Raw genomic sequence first — 20728 nt, 5'->3', positions numbered from 1 at the left:
AGTGGAAATCAATAAGAGAAAAATCAGGGAAAAGAAATCAAATACTTGGAAACTGAACAATACCCTGCTCAAAAAAGACTGGGTTATAGAAGACATTAAGGAGGGAATAAAGAAATTCATAGAAGGCAACGAGAATGAAAATACTTCCTGTCAAAACCTCTGGGACACATCAAAAGCAGTGCTCAGAGGCCAATTTATATCGATAAATGCACACATACAAAAAGAAGAAAGAGCCAAAATGAGAGAACTGTCCCTACAACTTGAACAAATAGAAACTGAGCAACAAAAGAATCCATCAGGCACCAGAAGAAAACAAATAATAAAAATTAGAGCTGAACTAAATGAATTAGAGACCAGAAAAAGAATTGAAAGAATTAACAAAGCCAAAAGCTGGTTCTTTGAAAAAATTAACAAAATTGATAAACCATTGGCCAGACTGACTAAAGAAATACAGGAAAAGAAATAAATAACCCGAATAAGAGACGAGATGGGCCACATCACAACAGACCCAACTGAAATTAAAAGAATCATATCAGGTTAGTATGAAAAATTGTACTCTAACAAATTTGCAAACCTAGAAGAAATGGATGAATTCCTAGAAAAACACTACCTGCCTAAACTAACACATTCAGAAGTAGAACAACTAAATAGACCCATAACAAAAAAAGAGATTGAAACGGTAATCAAAAGACTCCCAACAAAAAAAAGCCCTGGCCCGGACGGCTTCACTGCAGAGTTCTACCAAACTTTCAGAGAAGAGTTAACACCACTACTACTAAAGGTATTTCAAAGCATAGAAAATGACAGAACTCTGCCTAACTCATTGTATGAAGCCACCAAATCCCTGATACCAAAACCAGGTAAAGACATCACAAAAAAAGAAAATTACAGAGCTATATCCCTCATAAACAAACAAACAAAAAAATGAACATGAACATAGATGCAAAAATTCTCAACAAAATTCTAGCCGATAGAATTCAACAACATATCAAAAAAATAATCCACCATGAACAAGTGGAATTTATACCAGGTATGCAAGGCTGGCTTAATATTAGAAAAACCATTAATGTAATCCACCATATAAATAAAACAAAAGACAAAAACCACATGATCTTATTAATCGATGCAGAAAAGGCGTTTGAGAAAGTCCAACACCCATTTATGATAAAAACGCTTACCAAAATAGGAATTGAAGGAAAATGCCTCAACATGATAAAGGGCATCTATACAAAGCCAACAGCCAACATCACTCTAAATGGAGACAGCCTGAAACCATTTCCCTTGAGAACAGGAACCAGACAAGGATGCCCTTTATCACCACTCTTATTCAACATTGTGCCAACAGCCAACATCACTCTAAATGGAGACAGCCTGAAACCATTTCCCTTGAGAACAGGAACCAGACAAGGATGCCCTTTATCACCACTCTTATTCAACATTGTGCTAGAGGTCCTAGCCAGAGCAATTAGGCTAGACAAAGAAATAAAGGGCATCTGGATTGGCAAGGAGGAAGTAAAATTATCTCTATTTGCAGATGACATGATCTTATACACAGAAAACCCTAAGGAATCCTCCAGAAATCTACTGAAACTAAGAGAAGAGTTTGGCAGAGTCTCAGGTTATAAGAAAAACATACAAAAATCACTTGGATTCCTTTACATCAACAAAAAGAACATCGAAGAGGAAACCACCAAATCAATACCATTCACAGTAGCCCCCAAGAAGATAAAATACTTAGGAATAAATCTCACCAAAGATGTAAAAGACCTACGTAAAGAAAACTACAAAGTACTAGTGCAAGAAACTAAAAAGGACCTACTTAAGTGGAAAAACATACCTTGCTCATGGATAGGAAGACTTAACATAGTCAAAATGTCTATTCTACTAAAAGCCATCTATACATACAATGCACTTCCGATCTAAATTCCAATGTCATTTTTTAATGTGATAGAGAAACAAATCACCAACTTCATATGGAAGGGAAAGAAGCCTCGGATAAGTAAAGTATTACTGAAAAGGAAAAAGAAAGTGGGAGGCCTCACTCTACCTGATTTCAGAACCTATTATACAGCCACAGTAGTCAAAACAGCCTGGTACTGGTGCGACAGCACGCACATAGACCAATGGAACAGAATTGAGAACGCAGATATAAATCCATCCACATATGAGCAGCTGATATTTGACAAAGGCCCAGTGTCAGCTAATTGGGAAAAGATAGTCTTTTTAACAAATGGTGCTGGCATAACTGGATATCCATTTGCAAGAAAATGAAACAGGAACCATCCCTCACACCATGCACAAAAACTAACTCCAAGTGGATCAAAGACCTAAACATAAAGCCTAAAACAAAAAAGATCATAGAAGAAAAAATAGGGACAATGTTAGGAGCCCTAATACAAGGCAGAAACAGAATACAAAACATTACCAAAAATGACGAAGAGAAACCAGATAACTGGGAGCTCCTAAAAATCAAACACCTATGCTCATCTAAAGACTTCACCAAAAGAGTAAAAAGACCACCTACAGATTGGGAAAGAATTTTCAGCTATGACATCTCCGACCAGCGCCTGATCTCTAAAATCTGTATGATTCTGTTAAAACTCAACCACAAAAAGACAAACAACCCAATCAAGAAGTGGGCAAAGGATATGAACACGCCCTTCACTAAAGAAGTTATTCAGGCAGCTAACAGATACATGAGAAAATGCTCTGGATCATTAGCCATTAAAAAAAAAAAAATTTTTTTTTTTTTTTAGAGAAACGCAAATTAAAACTGTGATGAGATTCCATCTCACTCCAACAAGGCTGGCATTAATCCAAAAAACACAAAATAATAAATGTTGGAGAGGCTGCGGAGAGATTGGAACTCTTATACACTGCTGGTGGGAATGTAAAATGGTACAACCACTTTGGAAATCTATCTGGCATTTTCTTAAGAAGTTAGAAATAGAACTAACATACAACCCAGAAATCCCACTCCTTGGAATATACCCTAGAGAAATAAGAGCCTTCACAAGAACAGATGTATGCACACCCATGTTTATTGCAGCTCTGTTCACAATAGCAAAAAGCTGGAAGCAACCAAGGTGTCCATAAACGGATGAATGGTTAAATAAATTGTGGTATATTCACACAATGGAATACTACACATCAATAAAGAACAGTGATGAATCTGTGAAACATTTCATAACATGGAGGAACCTGGAAGGCATTATGCTGAGTGAAATTAGTCAGAGGCAAAAGGACAAATATTGTATAAGACCACTATTATGAGATCTTGAGAAATAGTATAAACTGAGAAGAACACATACTTTTGTGGTTATGAGAGGGGAAGGGAGGGAGGGTGGGAGAGGGTTATTTACTGATTAGTTAATAGATAAGAACTACTTTAGGTGAAGGGAAGGACAACACTCAGTACATGGAAGGTCGGCTCAACTGGACTGGACCAAAAGCAAAGAAGTTTCTGGGATAAACTGAATGCTTCAAAGGTCAGCGGAGCAAGGGCAGGGGCTTGGAGACTACGGCTTAATGGGATTTTTAAGTCAATTGGCCAAATAAATTCTATTATGAAAACATTCTGCATCCCACTTTGAAGTGTGGCATCTGGGGTCTTAGATGCTAACAACTGGCCATCTAAGATGCATCAATTGGTCTCAACCCACCTGGATCAAAGGAGAATGAAGAACACCGAGGTCGAATGATAACTATGAGCCCAAGAGACAGAAAGGGCCACATGAACCAGAGACTTACATCATCCTGAGACGAGAAGAACTAGATGCTGCCCAGCCACAACCGATGACTGCCCTGACAGGGAGCACAACAGAGAACCCCTGAGGGAGCAGGAAATCAGTGGGATGCAGACCCCAAATTCTCATAAAAAGACCAGACTTAATGGTCTGACTGAGACTAGAGGAATCCCGGCGGTCATGGTCCCCAAACCTTCTGTTTGCCCAGGACAGGAACCATTCCTGAAGACAACTCATCAGACATGGGAGGAACTGGACAATGGGTTGGAGAGAGATGCTGATGAAGAGTGAGCTACTTGTATCAGGTGGACAATCGAGACTGTGTTGGCATCTCTGGTCTGGAGAGGAGATAGGAGGGTAGAGGGTTAGAAACCGGCAAAATTGTCACGAAAGGAGAGACTGGAAGGGCTGACTCATTAGGGAGAGAACAAGTGGGAGTACGGAGTAAGATGTATATAAGCTTATATGTGACTGACTGACTTGATTTGTAAATGTTCACTTAAAGCTTAATTTTAATAAAAATTATTTTAAAAAATAAAAAAAAAAAAGAACTCACAGATAATACTCATGATTATGTGGTTTATCAGAGTCGTAATAGGTTACAATTCAGGTTCAGGAATGCTCAGGATACTGTTCTTCCATCTCAGCTGTGCTCACAGGCATGCCTCTCTGGCCCTTGGCCTCTGCCCTGCCTGGGCAAGTGTTAATAAAGCTCTTTTAGTGTAATAAATGCCCAGAGGCACCCAATGCTGCCAGTAAACCTTAGCCCAAAGGTGCTCAGTCCTAGATCCATGGGTTAGCAAACCTAGCTCCACCAAGTACCTGGAGGCTTCCTACTCTTCCAGCAACCCTCCTGGCCGAAACCACTCAGCTTTCTTGCTCACTGGGGCCAAGAAGCCTAAAGTGCGGTCTCCTGGCCATCTCTGCTGTCACCGTTTCTCTGCCACCACTACTCAACATCTTCAATGTTATAGCTTTCTCTCCTCTGTCTTCTGATTTCAGGAGCTTCTCAGCACAGGGATCCTGGGTCTAAAGGATGCACCCTGCTCTTGGCACTACTTCCTTGTTGGTGGTGAGATCCTCGCTTTCCTCCCTTGGGATGGGTCATTTCAAGCCAATCTTCTTGGCCACAATTACCCTATTTGCACTTGGGTAGGGGTTACAAGACCATGGTGAGAAAGGCCACACAAAAGCCATCTGTCACACCACAGGACTTGACAGCAATGGGTTCAGTTTTGGGTTTGGTTCAGAGATACCGATTATTCAGTATATATATGTTGTTGTTAGGTGGCATCGAGTCGGTTCCAACTCATAGGGATCCTATGCATAACAGAATGAAACACCGCCTGGTCCTGAGTCATCCTCACAACCCTTGTTATGCTTGAGCTCGTTGTTGCAGGCTCTATATCAATCCACCTTGTTGAGGGTATTCCTCTTTTCTGCTGACCCTGTGCTCTGCCAAGCATGATGTCCCTCTCCAGGGACTGATCCCTCCTGACAACATGTCCAAAATATGTAAGACGCAGTCTCGCCATCCTTGTCTCTAAGGAGCATTCTGGTTGTATTTCTTTTTTTAAATAATTTTTATTGTGCTTTAAGTGAAAGTTTACAAATCAAGTCAGTCAGTCACATATAAGCTTATACACACCTTACTACCTACTCCCATTTACTCTCCCCCAATGAGTCAGCCCGCTCCCTCCTTCCAGTCTCTCCTTTCATGGCCGTTTTCCCAGTTTCCAACTCCCTCTACCCTCCCATCTCCCCTCCAGACAGGAGATGCCAACACAGTCTCAAGCGTCCACCTGATACAAGTAGCTAACTCTTCATCAGCATCTCTCTCCAACCCATTGACCAGTCCCTTCCATGTCTGATGAGTTGTCTTCGGGAATGGTTCCTGTCCTGGGCCAACAGAAGGATTGGGGATAGTGAACACCAGGATTCTCCTAGTCTCAGTCAGACCATTAAGTCTGGTCTTTTTATGAGAATTTGGGGTCTGCATCCCACTGTTCTTCTGCTCCCTCAGGGGTTCTCTGTTGTGCTCCCTGTCAGGGCAGTCATCGGTTGTGGACGGGCACCATCTAGTTCTTCTGGTCTCAGGATGATGTAAGTCTCTGGTTCATGTGGCCCTTTCTGTCTCTTGGGCTCATAGTTATCATGTGACCTTGGTGTTCATTCTCCTTTGATCCAGGTGGGTTGAGACCGATTGATGCATCTTAGATGGCAGCTTGTTGGCATTTAAGACCCCAGACGCCACACTTCAAAGTGGGATGCAGAGTGTTTTCATAATAGAATTATTTTGCCAATTGACTTAGAAGTTCCTTAAGCCATAGTTCTGAAACCTGCACCCTTGCTCCGCTGACCATTGAAGCACTCAGTTTACCCCAGAAACTTCTTTGCTTTTTGACCAGTCCAGTTGAGCTGACCTTCCCTGTATTGAGTATTGTCCTTCCCTTCACCTAAAGTAGTTCTTATCTACTAACTAATCAGTAAAAAAACCTCTCCCACCCTCCCTCCCTCCCCCTTCTCGTAACCACAAAAGAAGGTGTTCTTCTCAATTTATACTATTTCTCAAGATCTTATAATAGTGGTCTTATACAATACTTGTCCTTTTGCAAATGACTAATTTCACTCAGCATAATGCCTTCCAGGTTCCTCCATGTTATGAAATGTTTCACAGATTCATCACTGTTTTTTATCAGTGCGTAGTATTCCATTGTGTGAATATACCACGATTTATTTAACCATTCATCCGTTGATGGACACCTTGCTTGCTTCCAACTTATTGCTATTGTAAACAGTGTTGCAATAAACATGGGTATGCATATATCTGTTTGTGTAAAGGCTCTTATTTCTCTAGGGTATATTCCAAGGAGTGGGATTTCTGGGTTGTATGGTTTTTTTTTTTTATGTTAGTTCTATTTCTAACTTTTTAAGAAAATGCCAGATAGATTTCCAAAGTGGTTGTACCATTTTACATTCCCACCAGCAGTGTATAAGAATTCCAATCTCTCCGCAGCCTCTCCAACATTTATTATTTTGTGTTTTTTGGATTAATGCCAGCCTTGTTGGAGTGAGATGGAATCTCATCACAGTTTTAATTTGCATTTCACTAATGGCTAATGATCGAGAACATTTTCTCATGTATCTGTTAGCTGCCTGAATATCTTCTTTAGTGAAGGGCGTATTCATATCCTTTGCCCACTTTTTGATTGGGTTGTTTGTCTTTTTGTGGTTGAGTTTTAACAGAACCATATAGATTTTAGAGATCAGGCGCTGGCCGGAGATGTCACAGTAAAAAATTTTTTCCCAATCTGTAGGTGGTCTTTTTACTCTTTTGGTGAAGTCTTTAGATGAGCTTAGGTGTTTGATTTTTAGGAGCTCCCAGTTATCAGGTTTCTCTTCGTCATTTTTGGTATTGTTTTGTACTCTGTTTCTGCCTTGTATTAGGGCTCCTAACGTTGTCCCTATTTTTTCTTCCATGATCTTTTTTGTTTTAGTCTTTATGTTTAGGTCTTTGATCCACTTGGAGTTAGTTTCTGTGCATGGTGTGAGGTATGGGTCCTGTTTCACTTTTCTGCAAATGGATATCCAGTTATGCCAGCACCATTTGTTAAAAAGACTATCTTTTTCCCAATTAACTGACACTGGGCCTTTGTCAAATATCAGCTGCTCACATGTGGATGGATTTATATCTGGGTTCTCAATTCTGTTCCATTGGTCTATGTGCGTGCTGTCGCACCAGTACCAGGCTGTTTTGACTACTGTGGCTGTATAATCGGTTCTTAAATCAGATAGAGTGAGGCCTCCCACTTTTTTCTTCTTTTTCAGGAATGCTTCACTTATCTGGGGCTTCTTTCCCTTCCATATGAAGTTGGTGATTTGTTTCTCCAGCACATTAAAAAATGTCATTGGAATTTGGATCATAAGTGCGTTGTATGTATAGATGGCTTTTAGTAGAGTAGACATTTTTACTGTGTTAAGTCTTCCTATCTATGAGCAAGGTATATATTTCCACTTATGTAGGTCCCTTTTAGTTTCTTGCACTAGTACTTTGTAGTTTTCTTTGTATAGGTCTTTCACATCTTTGGTAAGATTCATTCCTAAGTATTTTATCTTCTTCGGGGCTACTGTGAATGGTATTGATTTGGTGATTTCCTCTTCGATGTTCTTTTTGTTGATGTAGAGGAATCCAACTGATTTTTGTATCTTTATCTTGTAACCTGAGACTCTGCCAAACTCTTCTATTAGTTTCAGTAGTTTTCTGGAGGATTCCTCAGGGTTTTCTGTGTATAAGATCATGTCATCTGCAAATAGAGATAATTTTACTTCTTCCTTGCCAATCCGGATACCCTTTATTTCTTTGTGTAGCCTAATTGCTCTGGCTAGGACCTCTAGCACAATGTTGAATAAAAGAGGTGATAAAGGGCATCCTTGTCTGGTTCCCGTTCTCAAGAGAAATGCTTTCAGGCTCTCTCCATTTAGAATGATGTTGGCTGTTGGCTTTGTATAGATGCCCTTTATTACGTTGAGGAATTTTCCTTCAATTCCTATTTTGCTGAGAGTTTTCATCATGAATGGGTGTTGGACTTTGCCAAATGCCTTTTCTGCATCAATTGGTAAGATCCTGTGGTTTTTGTCTTTTGTTTTACTTATATGGTTGATTACAATAATGGTTTTTCTAATATTATACCAACCTTGCATAAAATAACCCAACCTGGTATAAATCTCACTTGATCATGGTGGATTATTTTTTTGATATGTTGTTGAATTCTATTGGCTAGAATTTTGTTGAGGATTTTTGCAACTATGTTCATGAGGGATATAGGCATGTAATTTTCATTTTTTGTGGTGTCTTTACCTGGTTTTGGTATCAGGGCTATGGTGGCTTCATAGAATGAGTTAGGCAGAATTTCGTCATTTTCTATGCTTTGAAATACCTTTAGTAGTAGTTGTGTTAACTCTTCTCTGAAAGTTTGGTAGAACTCTTCAGTGAAGCCGTCCGGGCCAGGGCTTTTTTTTGTTGGGAGTTTTTTGATTAACTTTTCGATCTCTTTTTTTGTTATGGGTCTGTTTTGTTATTCTACTTCTGATTGTGGTAGTTTAGGTAGGTAGTTTTATTCTAGAAACTCATCCATTTCTTCTACGTTTGCAAATTTGTTAGAGTACAATTGTTCATAATAATCTGATTTGATCCTTCTAATTTCAGTTGGGTCTGTTGTGATATGGCCCATCTCATTTCTTGTTTGGGTTATTTGTTTCCTTTCCTGCATTTCTTTAGTCAGTCTGGCCAATGGTTTAACAATTTTGTTAATTTTTTCGAAGAACCAGCTTTTGGCTTTGTTAATTCTTTCAATTGTTTTTCTGTTCTCTAATTCATTTAGTTCAGCTCTAATTTTTACTATTTGCTTTCTTCTAGTGCCTGGTGGATTCTTTTGTTGCTCGCTTTCTATTTGTTCAAGTTGAAGGGACAGTTCTCTCATTTTGGCTCTTTCTTCTTTATGTATGTGTGCATTTATCGATATAAATTGACCTCTGAGCACTGCTTTTGCTGTGTCCCAGAGGTTTTGATAGGAAATGTTTTCATTCTCGTTGCACTCTATGAATTTCTTTATTCCCTCCTTAATGTCTTCTATAACCCAGTCTTTTTTCAGGAGGGTATTGTTCAGTTTCCAAGTATTTGATTTCTTTTCCCTGATTTTTCTCTTATTGATTTCCACTTTTATGGCCTTGTGGTCTGAGAAGATGCTTTGTAATACTTCCATGTTTTTGATTCTGCAAAGGTTTGTTTTATGACCTAATATGTGATCTATTCTAGAGAATGTTCCATGTGCACTAGAAAAAAAGTATACTTTGCAGCTGTTGGGTGGAGTGTTCTGTATAAGTCTATGAGGTCAAGTTGGTTGATTGTAGCAATTAGGTCTTCCGTGTCTCTATTGAGCTTCTTACTGGAAGACCCCTTTGTGGTTACCTTAATATTTTCCCCTATTTTTCTAAGTAAAAACGTAACTTGTATCGTCCTATATTGCCTTGTTTTCCTCTCCATATGGCAGTTCTATGCCTTCTGTATTTAGTCCCTCTTTTTGATTATTGTGATCTTTTACATAATGACTTCAATGATTCCCTGTTTTGAGCATTTTTTTCTTTTTAAAATTAATCTTAATATGTTTTTGTGATTTCCCTATTTGAGTCAATATCAGGATGTTCTGTGATCTTGTGTTGTGTTGGTATCTGATATTATTGATTTTCTGACCAATTTCCTTTAGTATTTCTTGTAGCTTTGGTTTGGTTTTTGCAAATTCTCTAAGCTTGTGTTTATCTGTAAATGTTTTAATTTCACCTTCATATTTGAGAGAGAGTTTTGCTGGATATATGATCCTTGGCTGAAAGTTTTTCTCCTTCAGTGCTCTATATATGGCATCCCATTGCCTTCTTGACTGCATGGTTTCTGCTGAGTAGTCTGAACTTATTGTTATTGCTTCTCCTTTGTAGTCGACCTTTCTTTTATCCCTGGCTGCTTTTAAAATTTTCTCTTTATCTTTGGTTTTGGTAAGTTCAATGATAATATGTCTTGGTGATTTTCTTTTGGGGTCAATCTTATATGGGGTTCGATGAGCATCTTGGATAGATATCCTTTGGTCTTTCATGATGTCAGGGAAGTTTTCTGCCAACAGATCTTCAACTATTCTCTCTGTATTTTCTGTTATCCCTCCCTCTTCTGGAACTCCAGTCACACGCAAGTTATTCTTCTTGACAGAGTCCCACATGATTCTTAGGGTTTCTTCATTTTTTTTAATTCTTTTATCTGATTTTTCTCAACTATATTGGTGTCAATTGTCTTATCCTCCATCTCCCACACTCTGCATTCAAATTGCTCTATTCTGCTTCTCTAACTTCCTATTGAGTTGTCTAATTCTGTAATTTTACTGTTAATCTTTTGGATTTCTGAATGCTGTCTCTCTATGGATTCTTGCAGCTTATTAATTTTTCCACTATGTTCTTGAATAATCGTTTTGATTTCTTCAACTGCTTTATCGGTGTGTTCCTTGGCATTCTCTGTAGATTGCCTTATTCCATTTTTGAGGTCATCCCTGATGTCTTGAAGCATTCTGTAAATTAGTTTTTGATATTCTGCATCTGGCAATTCCAGGATTGTATCTTCATTTGGGAGAGATTTTGATTCTTTAATTTGGGGAGCTGTAGAAGCAATCATGTTCTGCTTCTTTATGTGGTTTGATATCGGCTGCTGTCTCCGAGCCATCTATAAGATACTGTAATGATTTATTTTATATTTGCTCACTGAGTCTTATCTAGATGGGCTACTAGAATACGCTGTCTTGATTGTTGTAGCCTTTGAATCACTTATGTCCTATTACCAGCTCGGTTGGGCTGTTATCAGATATATAAGCCTAAGAGTCCATTCACTATTCTTGAGTAGAATCTGATTTTGGGTCACCAAGTGTGTGGTGTAGACTGTCACCTATTCACTTAGAGGAGTAGTGGTGATAGTTGTGTGCACCAGATTCTAGTAGCAGCAGGAGATCACACTCCAGGGGGGTCAGGATGCTGACAGGCTTCTCCCAAGTGCCAGTGAGGTAGGTGTGTCTGTATTCCTAAAGCTCTTTGGTGCATGGTCTCTGCTGCTGTACCTTAGGTACCCAATGCATGTACCTCTACAGATTGGTAGGTGTCACTATCTTCAGACCACTGTGGCAGGAGGCTAGGTGGTTTGGGTGGAGCTTCAGCCCTCAGTTCCCTGTTGTGGGTCAGTGAGGGCTCTGTTTAATAGGTACAGATATCAGACCTGGGAAACTTGTCTTTCCAGTAATCCGATAAAACAATTACAGTCAGATCACTATCAGAATTGCCTTTGCTGTATAATAGCCACCTTGTTCCCCGTAGGGATGAAAGCCCAAGACAGTGGATCTCAAATGCTTGGCTGGAGCTGGTTCTGTATTTTTAGTCCAATTTCAGGAAGTCAGGGAAGGATTTTTGGTCCCTGGGTTTTTTGTAGATGCTTCTCTGAAGCCAGGAGAATGGGTTAGGAAAAGACAAAAAAAAAAAAAAATGCAGAGCACTTCTCTCTCTGGCCCAGGAAATTCCAATGTTAATGAAGCCGCCTGGGAAGGGGAGGGGAGGGATCAGGTAGATAGGAGAGGGTAGCACCCAGGAATATAGAGGAAGTTACTTATCTTGCTAGGTGATGACTGTTTTATCCGAGATCCCCCAGGGTTGTGTAGCCTGTGTGCACTGGCTGGGTCGAGATTGCCCCCAAGGGTCAGGCCCACATCCTGCGCTTCTGCTGTCGCAGAAACCGTGGTCAGTTCCTCTGTTCCCAGTCCAAAGCCCAGTGCCAAGGTTCCCCAGCTGGGACGCCGCACTCCAGGCTCCAAAACCAGTCGCTGCCTTCCGGTGACTTCTCCTCCTGTCAGCTGCGTCGCTGTGCTGCCTGCGGGCACTCTCTGGGCTTCCCCCGAGGTCACTTCTGGGGGCTAGGGCTGCATCCTGTGTTTATGCTGTCTCATGATGCCATGCTCAGCTCCCCTGTGCCCAGTCCAAAGCCCAGCGCCAAGGTTTTCTGACTGGAACACTCTCTCCAGGCTCTGAAAACAGTCGCTGCTTCCCCGTGATTGCTCGTTCTCTTGTTAGTGGCACCAGTGTGCAGCCTGCTTGCTCTGGCTGAGTCTCTGTCACTCAGGTCATCTCTTTAGATCTGTGTTTGATGGTCAGGGTTCATAGATTGTCATATATGTGATCGATTCACTTGTTTTTCCAAGTCTTTGTTGCAAGAGGGATCCGAAGTAGCATCTACCTAGTCAGCCATCTTGGTCCCGCCTCCTATTCTTCTTTTAAGACAGATTTTTTTCGTTCTTTTCGCAGTCCATGGTATGTTCAATATTCTTTTCCAACACCACAATTCAAAGGCATCAATTCTTATTCAGTCTTCCTTATTCACTGTCCAGCTTTCACGTGCATATGATGCAATTGAAAATACAATGGCTTGGGTCAGGTGCACCTTAGTCTTCAAGGTGACATCTTTGCTCTTCAACACTTGAAAGAGGTCCTTTGCAGCAGATTTACCCAATGCAATGCATCTTTTGATTTCTTGACTACTGCTTCCATGGCTGTTGATTCTGGATTCAAGTGAAATGAAATCCTTGACAACTTCAATCTTTTCTCTGTTTATCATGATTTTTCTCATTGGTCCAGTTGTGAGGAATTTTTTTTTCTTTATTTTGAGGTGCAATCCATACTGAAGGCTCTGGTCTTTGATCATCATTAGTAAGTCTTCCAGTCCTCTTCACTTTCAGCAAGCAATGTTGTGCCATCTGCATCACACAGGTTGTTAATGAGTCTTCCTCCAATCCTGATCCCCCGTTCTTCTTCATATAGTCCGGCTTCTCTTATTATTTGTTCAGGATACAAAGTGAATAGGTATGGTGAAAGAATACAACCCTGATACACACCTTTCCTGACTTTAAACCAATCAGTATCCCCTCCTCATGAGCAGAATTAAGTGTTCTGCAATTCCCGGTCTTTGCAACGTTAGTATGTATATGTATATAGAATATATATATAAACCAAAAAAAAACCAAACCAGTTGCCATCCAGTCAATTCTGACTCATAGCAACCCTGTAGAACAGAGTTGAACTGCCCCATAGAGTTTCCAAGGAGCACATGTTAGATTCGAACTGCTGACCTTTTGGTTAGCATCTGTAGCTCCTAACCATTATGCCATCAGGTTTTCCATAAATATATACACAGAGTTCTCACAAATATATATTTTAATTGTATTTGAAAATATGTTTTGTCAGTTTCATCATTCTCCTGTCTGTCTCTCTTGCTCTTCCTCTCAAAGAAGCTGAATGCTGGCATCTTTTTCAAAAATTACCAACAGGTAAAATAATATAATGTCTCACAGAAAGGGCCACATGAACCAGACACTACATCATCCTGAGACCATGAGAACTAGATGGGGCCTGGCTACAACTGAAGATAGCCCTGACAGGGAACACAAGAGAGAACCCCTGAGGGAGCAGGAGAGCAGTGGGAATGCAGACCCTAAATACTCATAAGACCAGACTTAATGGTTTGACTGAGACTAGAAGGACCCCGGTGGTCATGGCCCCTAGACCTTCTGTTGGCCCAGGACAAGAACAATTCCCAAAGCCAACTCTTCAGACATGGATCAGACTGGACAATGGGTTGGAGAGGGATGCTGGTGAGGAGTGAGTTTCTTGGATCAGGTGGACACTTGAGACTATGTTGGCATCTCCTGCCTGGAGGGGAGATGAGAGGGTGGAGGGGGTTAGAACCTGGCAAAATGGACAAGAAAAGAGAGAGTAGAGGGACAGAGCGGGGTGTCTCATTATGGGGAAAGTAATCGTGAGTGTGTAGCAAGGTGTATATGGGTTTTTGTGTTAGAGACTGACTTGATTTGTAAACTTTCACTTAAAGCACAATAAAAATTATTAAAAAAATAATAATATACTGTCTCAGATTTACTTCAACATAATTCAGCTTGGTTGATGGTTGAGAATACAGATAAACCAAGACTGACAGCTGAGTAAAGAGTGCATGGAGATTCATTGTATTCTTCTCTCTACTTTCATGTATATTTATAATTTCCACAGCTCAGAGTTTAAAAAACAAGCACCAAGAAAGCCTAAGACCCAGAAGGGCATTGCATATCCTAAAGAATCAAGAAATACCCCTTATAATTTCTAATCAAAGTGCCAAAAAACTTTTAAAAACCTTGCCATGTATTCCAACCCATAGCGACCGTAAGGGACAGAGTAGAACTGCCCCATAGGGCTTCCAAGGAGTGCTGGTGGGTTCCAACTGTGAACCTTTTAGTTAGCAGCCATAGCTCTTAACCACTACTCCACAGTGAAAACCACAGAGACAAGACACTTTTATCTCCTCCTTTTCCTCTTCTCAAATGAATGCTTTCTTTCTTCCGTTGGTTCCCGGTGGGTAAGTGCTGGAGCCCAAACTCTGAAGGGACAGAGTGGGCATTTAAAACTGTATTATGATCAATAGCAGGAAACAGGCTTGACATTGAGAGGGGAGGGGACAGGCAGGAGACACTTGAAGAGATGCTGTTTCCATGAATTTCTTTTTCACTCTGAGAGAAAGTGTGGACAGACACCACAGATCCTGGGCCTTCAAGGGTCCCCAAACTCCCTAAAAGCTGCATGCAAAATTTTATAGGATTGCAGGTACTTCAGCTGGAGGCAGGTGTTGAGAAGGCTCTCATCAGATTGTAGAAGGGTTTTATAATCCACTGAAGGAATAAGAGTATTGAATGAGAGTTTGCCCATCTGACTGACTCTGAGGGACAACACTGGAGACACAGGTGTCAAACAATTCCAAGTCACCAGCCCAGACAGGGATCCCCTGTGGCAGTCATTGCTCCTTCAGCTCTTGCTTCAGCTGGATACACTTCCTGAAATCTTCCCACTCATGTTCACAGCCTAAGGTAGAGTTACCCTGAAGCTACTGAAACTTCATTCTCACAATACTTCTATGGGGCGGGGGGTGACTGCCTTTCTTCTCTTTGACACATACTGGAATAGGAATGAGAGGTTCAGTTACCCACCAAAAGTTACACCACAAATAGTGGTGGAGCACCCAGGCATTTGGCCTCATACCCTATGTTCATAACCACTGCACTATTCCAGAATAGGAGAGCTTGGACCTGCAAGTCTAGCTCAGGAAGAGAAATTCTAGAAAGAGAAGGAGAAAAATGAGCATAGCGGTTCACTCTGAAAGCAGGGCCCAGGACTCACGGGGAGAAGGGGACAACAACTGTTTGTTTGTTAAAGGATCAAGGAATATCAGAAAATCTCCACTTGGATATGAACATCTCCAGCTGTGACACAGGTGGCAGGGTGGGCAAGACAAAATCAGCCAAGGGACCATCTGTGAGGCTAGCTCTCTCCTGAGAACTCTGCAGCACATTCCTTTCCTAGTGCCCACCTCTCATTACTTGCTTTTGTTATCCTGCCCAGAACGGGTGACGCCATACCCTCTCTGGTTTCCACTGGGTTTGCCAATCAGAGATAGTGGGGGAATTGTCTCAATAAAACAGAATAATAGTCCAGAATCATTTCTGGACTCCAAGAGAAGCCAGATCATGCTTCCTGGCACAGACAGAAAACCCTAAGGAATCCTCCAGAAAACTACTGAAACTAATAGAAGAGTTCAACAGAGTTTCAGGTTACAAGATAAACATACAAAAATCAGTTGGATTCCTCTACATCAACAAAAAGAACATCAAAGAGGAAATCACCAAATCAATACCATTCACAGTAGCCCCCAAGAAGATAAAATACTTAGGAATAAATCTTACCAAAGATGTAAAAGACCTATACAAAGAAAACTACAAGGTACTGCTGCAAGAAACCAAAAGGGACCTACATGAGTGGAAAAACATACCTTGCTTCTGGATAGGAAGACTTAACATAGAAAAAATGTCTATTCTACCAAAAGCTATCTATACATACAATGCACTTCCGATCCAAATTCCAACAACATTTTTTAGTGTGATGGAGAAACAAATCACCAACTTCATATGGAAGGGAAAGAAGCCCCGGATAAGTAAAGCATTACTGAAAAAGAAGGACAAAATGGGAGGCCTCACTCTACCTGATTTTAGAACATATTATATAGCCACAGTAGTCAAAACAGCCCGATATGGGTACAACAATAGATACATAGACCGATGGAACAAAATTGAGAACCCGGATAAAAATCCATCTGCGTATGAACAGCTGATATTTGACAAAGGCCCAGTGTCAGTTAATTGGGGAAAAGATAGTCTTTTTAACAAACGGTGCTGGCCTAACTGGATACCCATTTGCAAAAACATGAAACAGTACCCATCCCTCACACCATGCACAAAAACTAACTCTAACTGGATCAAAGACCTAAACATAAAGTCTAAAACAAAAAAGATCATGGAAGAAAAAATAGGGACAACATTAGAAGCCCTAATACAAGGCATAAACAGAATACAAAGCATTACTAAAAATGACGAAGAGAAACCAGACAACTGGGAGCTCCTAAAAATCAAACACCTATGCTCATCCAAAGACTTCACCGAAAGAGTAAAAATTTTCAGCTATGACATTTCCGACCAGCACCTGATTTCAAAAATCCACATGATTCTGCTAAAACTCAGCCGCAAAAAGACAAACAACCCAACTAAAAATTGGGCAAAGGATATGAATACGCCCTTCACTAAAGAAGATATTCAGGCAACTAACAGATACATGAGGAAATGCTCTCGATCATTAGCCATTAGAGAAATGCAAATTAAAACTACAATGAGATTCCATCTCACTCCAACAAGGCTGGCATTAATCCAAAAAACACAAAATAATAAATGTTGGAGAGGCTGCAGAGAGATTGGAATTCTTATACACTGCTGATGGGAATGTAAAATGGTACAACCACTTTGGAAATCCATTTGGTGTTTCCTTAAAAAGCTAAGAATAGAACTACCATACGACCCAGCAACCCCACTCCTTGGAATACGTCTTAGAGAAATAAGAACCTTTAGATGAACAGATATAGGCACACCCATGTTCATTGCAGCACTGTTTACAATAACAAAAAGCTGGAAGCAACCAAGGTGTCCATCAACGGATGAATGGTTAAATAAATTGTGGTATATTCACACAATGGAATACTACGCATCGATAAAGAACAGTGATGAATCTGTGAAACATTTCATAACATGGAGGAACCTGGAAGGCATTATGCTGAGTGATAAAAGACAAATGCAAAAAGATAAATATTGTATAAGACCACTATTATAAGATCTTGAGAAATAGTATAAACTGAGAAGGACACATTCTTATGTGGTTATGAGATGGGGGAGGGAGGGAGGGAGGGTGGGAGAGGGTTATTTACTGATTAGATAGTAGATAAGAACTGCTTTAGCTGAAGGGAAGGACAACACTCAATGCAGGGGAGGTCAGCACAACTGGACTAAACCAAAAGCAAAGAAATTTCCTGAATAAACTGAATGCTTCGAAGGTCAGCAGAGCAGGGGCAGGGGTTTGGGGACGATGGCTTCAGGGAACATCTAAGTCAATTGGCAAAATAAAATCTATTAAGAAAACATTCTGCATCCCACTTTGAAGTGTGGCATCTGGGGTCTTAAACGCTAGCAAGTGGCCCTCTAAGACGCATCAATGAGTCTTAACCCGCCTGGATTAAAGGAGAATGAAGAACATCAAAGTCACAAGATAATTATGAGCCTAAGAAACAGAAAGGGCTACATGAACTAGAGACTACATCATCCTGAGACCAGAACTATATGGTGCCTGGGCACAACCGAGGACTGCCCTGACAGGGAACACAACAGAGAACCCCTGAGGGAGCAGGAGAACAGTGGGATGCAGACCCCAAATTCCCATAAAAACACCAGATTTAATGGTCTGATTAAGACTAGAAGGATCCCAGCGGTCATGGTCCCCAAACCTTCTGTTTGCCCAGGACAGGAACCATTCCCGAAGCCAACTTGACAGATATGGATTGGACTGGACAGTGGGTTGGACAGAGATGATAATGATGATGAGTGAGCTACTTGCATCAGATGGACACTTGAGACTATGTTGGCATCTCCTGTCTGGAGGGGACATGGGAGGGTAGAGGGGACTAGAAACTTGGGAAATGGTCACGAAGGAGAGACTGGAAGGAGGTAACGGGCTGACTCATTAGGGAGAGAGTAAATGGGAGTATGTAGTAAGGTGTGTATATAAGTTTATATGTGAGAGACTGACTTGATTTGTAAACTTTCACGTAAAGCACAATAAAAAATTATAAACCTCTCCCCCCTAAAAAAGATCATGTCATCTGCAAATAGAGATACTTTAACTTCTTCCTTGCCAACCTGGATGCCCTTTATTTCTTTATCTAGCCTAATTGCTCTTGTTAGGACCTCCAACACAATGTTGAATAAGAGTGGTGATAAAGGGCATCCCTGTCTGGTTCCTATTCTCAATGGGAATGTTTTCAGGCTCTCCCCATTTAGGATGATGCTGGCTGTTGGCTTTGAATAAATGCCATTTATTATGTTGAGAAATTTCCCTCCTATTCCTAATTTACGGAGAGTTTTTATCATGAATAAGTGTTGGACTTTGTCAGGCCTTTTCTGCAACAGTTGATAAGATCATGTGGTTCTGGTCTTTTGTGTTATTTATACGATGGAGTGCATTGATTGTTTTTCTAATGTTGAACCGTCCCTGCACATCTGGTAGGAATCTGATGTGGTAATGACGAATTTTTTTTCATATGTTGTTGAATCCTATTGTCTAGAATTTTGTTGAGGATTTTTGCATCTGAGTTCATGAAAGATATAGGTCTATAATTTCTTTCTTTGGTGTCTTTACTTGGTTTTGGTATCAGGGATATGCTGGCTTCATAGGATGAGTTTAGGAACATTCCATCCTTTTCTGTGCTCTGAAATACCTATACTAATAGTGATGTTAACTCTTCTCTGAAAGTTTGGTAGAACTCTGGAGTGAATCTGTCCAGGCCAGGGCTTTGTTGTTGTTGTTGTTGTTGGGAGTATATAAATTACCTTTTGAACCTCTTCTTTCGTTTTGGATTTATTTAGTTGTTCTACCTCTGTTTGTGTTAGTTTAACAAGTTAGTGTCTTTCTAGAAATTTATCCATTTCTTCTAGGGTTTCAAATTTGTTAGGGTGCAATTTTTCGTAGTTGTTTGATATAATTCTTTTCATTTCAGTTGGGTCTGTTGTAATATCACTCATATCATTTCTTATTTGGGTTATTTGCTTCCTCTTCCTGTTTTTGTTTTGTCTCTTTGGCCAATGGTTGATCAATATTGTTGATTTTTTCAAAGAACCAGCCTTTGGTCGTGTTAACTCCTTCAATTGATTTCTGTCCTCTGTTTCATTATTTCTGCTCTATTTTTTATTATTTGCTTTCTTCTGGTGCCTGAGGTTTTCTTTTGTTGCTCTCTATCTGTTCAAGCTGTAGGGATAATTCTTTGATTTTGGCCCTTTTTCTTTTTGTACGTGTGCATTTGTTGCTATTAATTGACCTCTAAGCACTGCTTTAGCTATGTCCCAAAGGTTCTCATAGGAAGTGTTTTCATTTTCATTGGATTCTAGGAATTTCTTTATTCCATCCTTCATGTCTTCTATAACCCAGTCATTTTTGAGCAGGGTATTGTTCAGTTTCCAAGTGTTTGATTTCTTTTCCCTGCTTTTTCTGTTATTGATTTCTACTTTTATGGTCTTATAGTCAGAGAAGATGCTTTGTAATATTTCAATGTTTTGGATTCTGTTAAGGCTTGCTTTATGACCTAATATGTGGCCTATTCTAGAGAATGTTCCATGTGCTTTGGAAAAGAAAGTATACTTGGCTGCTGTTTTGTGGGGTGTTCTCTATATGTCTACCAGGACAATTTGGTTGATGGTGGCATTTAGATCTTCTGTGTCTTTATTGAGCTTCTTTCTGGATGTTCTGTCTTTCACTGAAAGTGGTATGTTGAAGTTTCCTATTGTTAACATGGAGTTATCCATGTCACTTTTCAATGCTGTTAGAGTTTCTTTTATGTATCTTGAAGCCCAGCCATTGGGTGCATAAGTATTTAATATGGTTATATCCTCCTGCTATATTGTCCCTTTAATCATTACATAGTGTGCTTCCTTATCCTTTGTGGTGGATTTAACTTTAAAGTCTGTTTTGTGAGAAATTAATATTACCACTCCTGATTTTTTTGATTGCTGTTTGCTTGATATGTTTTTCTTTTTCTTCCATCCTTTGAGTTTTTGTTTGTGTCTTTAAGTCTAAGGTTTGTCTCTTGTAGGCAGCATATAGGCAGACCTTGTTTTTTTAACCATTCCGCCACTCTCTGTCTCTTTATTGGTGCATTAATCCATTCACATTCAGCGTAATTATAGATAGGTGGCGTAGTGGTTAAGTGCTATGGTGGCTAACCA

Source organism: Loxodonta africana, chromosome 1, assembly GCF_030014295.1.
Source record: "Loxodonta africana isolate mLoxAfr1 chromosome 1, mLoxAfr1.hap2, whole genome shotgun sequence".
In the NCBI taxonomy this organism is placed as follows: Eukaryota; Metazoa; Chordata; class Mammalia; order Proboscidea; family Elephantidae; genus Loxodonta; species Loxodonta africana.
The sequence above is the reverse complement of the archived record's forward strand: the minus strand, read 5'-3'. Positions refer to the sequence as shown.